General features: G+C 37.7%; 1 pseudogene; it reads right to left on the bottom strand.

The window, feature by feature from the left end:
- Nucleotides 1–465: 465 nt before the first annotated feature.
- Nucleotides 466–777, bottom strand: LOC108535508 (non-histone chromosomal protein HMG-17 pseudogene; annotated as a pseudogene).
- Between the last annotated feature and the right edge of the window lie 5,215 nt (nucleotides 778–5,992).

Raw genomic sequence — 5,992 nt, 5'->3', positions numbered from 1 at the left:
ACACCATCTCAGTGGCATCACTGGAAAGTCCAGATTGCCTGACACACTGGTAACCAATGACTGGGGGTCAGGTCCCAACAGGCGTCTGGATTTAAGGAAGTTAAGTCTATGTTGAAAGGTGGAAAGGGAGAAGATGACATAAAAAATGAATCTCTTTTTTCATACCACAAAATATTTGTGCCAAGGTGGCCATATGTCTCAAAGTCATGGAATCCCTCCTCCTGGGAGCCAAAAGGAAGTCTCTCAAATCTAGAATGGAAAGGTGTTTTCCCCACATCAATCCAACTTTGGAGACATTCTATAAGTGACATATGTCCCTTCCCTCAAAAACAAGTGTTCTGTGTGCTAACAGCATAACTTTAAAAAAAAGTAAAACAGAATTCTGCATTTTGTAAAACATGACAAAAATAATATTTCAAACTGTACAGTCAGCAGGAGTGCACAGTTATAAAAAATGTGCACACTTCACTTGGCATCTCCAGTGCCTTCAGCTTTCTGTGCCTGGTCTGTTTTGGCCTCTCCATTTTCTGCATGGTTATTCCCCTCCTTGCCAGCATCAACTATTTCCTTTTTCCCTTTGAGTACCTTCTCTCCATTCTTTGTAGGGCCCTTTTTAGGTTTGGACGCTGGCTTTGGAGGAGTAGGTTTAGCAGTCAACCTCACAGATCTTCTCTGTGGTTTGTCTTTCACCTTGGCTTTAACTCCTTTAGCATCCCCTTTAGCCTTTTTTCTTGGGCATGGTGTCAGAGATGGTGGTGGGTGGTAGGCACTGGGCATGGGATGCAGTGGCCGCAGGATGCAGTGGCTGTGGTTGGTCCGGGAGTCATTCTCACCTCTTCTTCACTCTAAAGCTTTTTCTCCTAATGGTGTCTTTTCATGAACTATGTTTCTTAATTTTAACCTAATTCAATTTATCAAATAATTTTGTATATTCTAAAATCATGATAATATTCTCTGTAATACTGTAGAGGCTTTATAGGTTACTAGCTTCCACATTATACCTACAATTTACTTGGAATTTTTTTTTGTGCTCTAAGTATGGTAGAGATCAAGGTATATCTACATATTATTTATTGGTATTTAATTAACTTAGCACCATTTATTGATCTTCAGTAAAACCTTCATCATAAATCAAGTATCTAAATTCCTTGGGTCTATCTGGATCTTCTCTTCTGTTCTTTGGTCTATTCATCTACTCTTTTGACAATTCCACAGTGTCTAAATTATTGTAACTTTATAAGAAGTTTTGCTGTTTTATAGAGTAAGAACTTTGTTCTTTTATAAGAGTATGATGCTACTCCTAGCTCTTTGTTTTCCATATAAATTTTAAGTTAGTTTGTCAGTTTCCACATATACAAAAGTACCTACTAGCATATTGATTAAAATGGCACTAAATCTAGGAATAATTTGGGGAAGAACTGATATTTTTATAATATTCAGTTTTATAATTTATGTGTAATTGTGTCTTTTTAACTTCTTTCAATACTGTTTTGCGATTTTCTTTTCTATTTCTTTTTTTTTTTTTTTTTTTTTTTTTTTTTGAGATAGAGTCTCCCTTTGTTGTCCAGGCTGGAGTGCAGTGGCATGATCTTGGCTCACTGCAACCTCCACCTCCTGGGTTCAAGCAATTCTCCTGCCTCAGCCTCCCTAAGTAGCTGGGACTACAGGCATGTACCACCACACCCAGCTAATTTTTTGTGTGTGTGTTTTTAGTATAGACAAGTTTTCACCATGTTGGCCAAGCTGGTCTAGAACTCTTGGCCTCAGGTGATCTGCTCACCTCAGCCTCCCAAAGTGCTGGAATTATAGGTGTGAACCACAGCACCTACCCATGTTTTGTAATTTTCTGTGTAGAGGTCTTGTGCATCTTTTTCTAGATTTATTCTTAAGTATTTACGGGTTTAAAATTTTTTTTAATTCTGAGAGAAACTATCCCATCTGAGGAGTTGTCCTATACTACTACTACTAGTAGTAATATCATAATAACTGACATTTATCTAGTGCTTACCATGTGCCAGGCACTGTGGTAGATGCTTTACACATACTAACTCACAACAAGCTTATGATATGGGTACATTTATTATCTCTATTTTACAGGTGAATAAATGGAAGTTCAAAGAGAATACCATAGACACATGGTAGTAGCAGGACAAGATTTCAGCCTTTGCAGTCTGATTCTACAACCTATAATTTTAACCAGATGTGTCCGTGTTCTCTCTCTCTCTCTCTTTCTCTCTGTCTTTGAATCTGAACCCTAGTCACGGGCAGTCCCAATCCACAGACTGACTATAACCTATGACATTGTTTCCTGTGATGCTATGAAAATATGAGCTTGGATAATCAGATTTCCACTCTCACATCTTTGAATCAACAAATAGTAAGAAATAGAAGCATATTATTAGTGGGAGCTAAAGGAGAAAGTTTTCGATATGGAGAGAATCTGTCAAAGCCATCCTAGGCCATGTGTAAAGCAAAGACAGAGAGATTAAAAAACTATGAATAAGCCAAAGTCATGAGGCACACAAAGGGCACAATGAGAGTAGAACAGGAGGAAGTCATCAGTAAAGAAATGGGCATATGAAGAAAATAGCTGACTCATATTTATGACAGAGTATCAAAGTGAGGATCAATAAACTCCTGTGCTGAGGTCTGAAGGACCGCCTTGGCTCCAGTTTCTGCCCCTGGGAAGCTTGGCTGTACTGCAGATCCTGCTTTTCTCACAGTCTGATTGACTCATCCTGGGTTCCCAAAGCACATGGAGGGTTAGCATAAATGTGTTTTGTCAATCATGATCCAGCTAATTAATTAAATGGGTTATGGAAGCACTGAGAAGTCAAATAGGGTATGATAAGTAAAATCAGAGATTAACAATAGCAGGGATCTACTACCATGTCTAGGGCCAGAGGACAAAGGAAAGAAGTGGAATTACAAGAGCCCAAAAACGTTGCCCAGAGGGAGCTGGGACCATAGAGAGAGGAGCTATCTATCAGGAACTGGAACCAGAGACATTGCTGGAGATAGCGCAAGACATAGAGAAAAATCTAAGTTTCCCCCCTCACCTTCTGAATTCCAATTTCTCCTAAGGCCTCCCATTGGCTGAACCTACCTGGAAGCCAGTTGTCAAGGAAACTTGAGACATAGAGCTCCCTTCAATACAAAGTAAGGAATAGATTGCAATGCAAACAGCAAAAAAACAGCATATCCTCTATTATTTGAGGTAAACCAAGGCTGTTTCTTATCCCCAAGGAGTATAATTCACAAAATTTTATTATCCTAGTGTTCCCTCTTCATAGATGATGAATGTCTTGTTAGGTATTGTGTGCATTTTCTGGAGGCACAAGATAAGCCCCACACCTTGGAAACCATAAACTACTCTGTGGTGACTTTGCAATGGATAGCCCAGGAATATAAGCATCAGGAGCTCCTATGAGACTAGGTCTGGAGAGGAAATCCAGATATCATTTAATAATTATATTATTATTATTCATTCTACATCCCTTCTTACCCCCACCTTGGAGAATTATTATCATAAATTGTTTAAAACTGCTAGGAGTGCTGCATAGACTGAAGGACCCAAATATGTATATTGGGAAAGTCATCTTCTACTGGTGGTCTCCTAGAGTTGGATATAATTTTTTTTCTAACCTGAGGGCCTGGTTTTGTGAAAACATGAGCCTCTCTGAGTTGGTCTGCTAAATTGGGAATACGTGGGAGTTGGCACTGGGTCATTTTATCACCACATTAAGGACTGACAGTCTTAGAAGAACTGTTGCTTACAATGTTTCATTTTTCTAAAGAGGACAGTACTCTTTGTGGGAATAATTAAGAACCTAAAAAATGCCTACATACATTTATGTCTATAATGTCCCAGAGGAAATGAACCTCTGGCTGTAAGTAGGAATGTTTTATTTTATTTATTTACACATTAACCAATGTTTTGTAAACATCTACTACATGCTAGCCACTGAGAAGACTGGAGTGGTCAAGACTGTCTTCATCCATTGCATTTTGCCATACACAATACCACAGCCTGAGTAATTTGTAAAGAAAAGACACTTATTTGGCCCACAATTCTGGAGGTTGGGAAGTCCAAGAGCATCTGACAAGGACCTTCTTGCTGCTTCAAAACATGGCAGAAGGCATCACATGGTGAGAGGGCAAGAACAAGAGAGCCAGAGAGAGCTCACTTTTATTATAAAGTCATTCCTGTGATGATGAACCCACTCTGGTGATAGTGCCATTAATCTATTCATGAGAGAAGAACTCTCATTATTCATGAGAGCAGAGGGATTAGATTTCCAACACATAACCTTGTAGGGGACACACTTAAACCATAATGAAGACCAATACAGTTTTTTCCTTCATGCTGTATATAGGAATTCAGGTCCCAATAATACAGCTATAATTGCAGTGGAAGAGACTTTTCCACATCCACCTCTGAGAACATGAAGCTCAGTATCAGTTTTAGGGTTTTTACTAAATACAACCAAGGACAAACAGGAAACATGTTGAGTGAATGAGGATAAGTTGCCTGGAATATATAGTCCATAAAAAGTTCTATTTGGACTGTCTCATAGTATCTATCACTATTCAACATGTTTCACAGATCTGTTTGCAGGAAATACAGACAGGTGCCAAGTAATTTTTGAGGATGATCTTCATTGGTAAATTGTGTGATAAATTATATGATTTTTAGGTTTTATATTTTCATAGATAACTTAATTTGTACCTTGCTTGATTCTTTGTGAATAATGCATTTACATGGACAACTGAACAAATGATGACATTATAGCCTGTAATTTTTTTCTTTCCAACTTTTATTTTAGGTTCAGGGAGTACATGTGCAGGTTTGTTACATGGGTAAATTGTATGTTACAGGGGTTTGGTATACAGATTATTTCATCACCCAGTTAATGAATGTAGTACCTGAGAGTTAGTTTTTTATTTTCACTCTCCTCCTACCCTCCAACCTCAAGTAGGCCCTGTTGTCTATTGTTTCTTTCTTTGCATCTGTATGTACTCAATGTTTAGCTCTCACTTATAAGTGAGAACATGCAAAGTTTGATTTTCTGCTCCTGCATTAATTTGCTTAGGATAATGGCCTGCAGCTACATCTATGTTCCTGCAAAGGACATAATTTCATTCTTTTTTGATGACTGTGTAGTATCCCATTGTGTGTGTGTGTGTGTGTGTGTGTGTGTGTGTGTGTGTGTGTGTATACATCACATTTTATAAACACAATCCACCATTGATGGGCATCTAGGTTGTTTCCATGTTTTGCTATTGTGAATAGCACTGCAATAAACATATGAGTGAAGGTGTCTTTTTGGTAGAACAATTTATTTTCCTTTGGGTATATATCCAGTAATGGGACGGCTGGGACATGTGGTTGTTCTATTTTTAGTTCTTTGAGAAATATCCAAACTGCTTTCCACAATGGCTGAACTAATTTACATTCCCAGCAGCAGTGTATAAAAATTCCCTTTTCTTTGTACCCTCACCAACACCTGTTTTTTTTTTTTTTTTTTTTTTTTTTGCTTTTTTTTTTTGACTTTTTAGCAATAACCATTCTGACTAATGTGAGATGGTATCTCATTGTGGTTTTGATTTGCATTTCTCTGATGATTAGTGATGTAGAGCATTTTTTATAAGCTTGTTTTATAAGCTTGTTGGCTGTGCATATGTCTTCTTTTGAGAAGTGTCTGTTCATGTCCTTTGCCCGTTTTTTAATGGAGTTGCTTGTTTTTTGCTTGTTAATTTGTATAAGTTCCTTATAGATTCTAGATATTAGACCTTTGTGAGGTGCATAGTTGGCAAATATTTTATCTGATTCCATAGGTTGTCTGTTTACTCTATTGATAGTTTCTTTTGCTGTGCAGAAGCTCTTTATTTAATTAAGTCCCATTTGACAACTTTTGTTTTTGTTGCAATTGCTTTTGGAGTCTTCATCATGAAATCTTTGCCAGGTCTTATGTCCAAAATGATCTTTCCT

Source organism: Rhinopithecus bieti, unplaced genomic scaffold (genome assembly GCF_001698545.2).
Source record: "Rhinopithecus bieti isolate Rb0 unplaced genomic scaffold, ASM169854v2 scaffold_11944, whole genome shotgun sequence".
NCBI lineage: Eukaryota > Metazoa > Chordata > Mammalia > Primates > Cercopithecidae > Rhinopithecus > Rhinopithecus bieti.
This window is presented reverse-complemented; position numbering and strand designations above follow the sequence as displayed.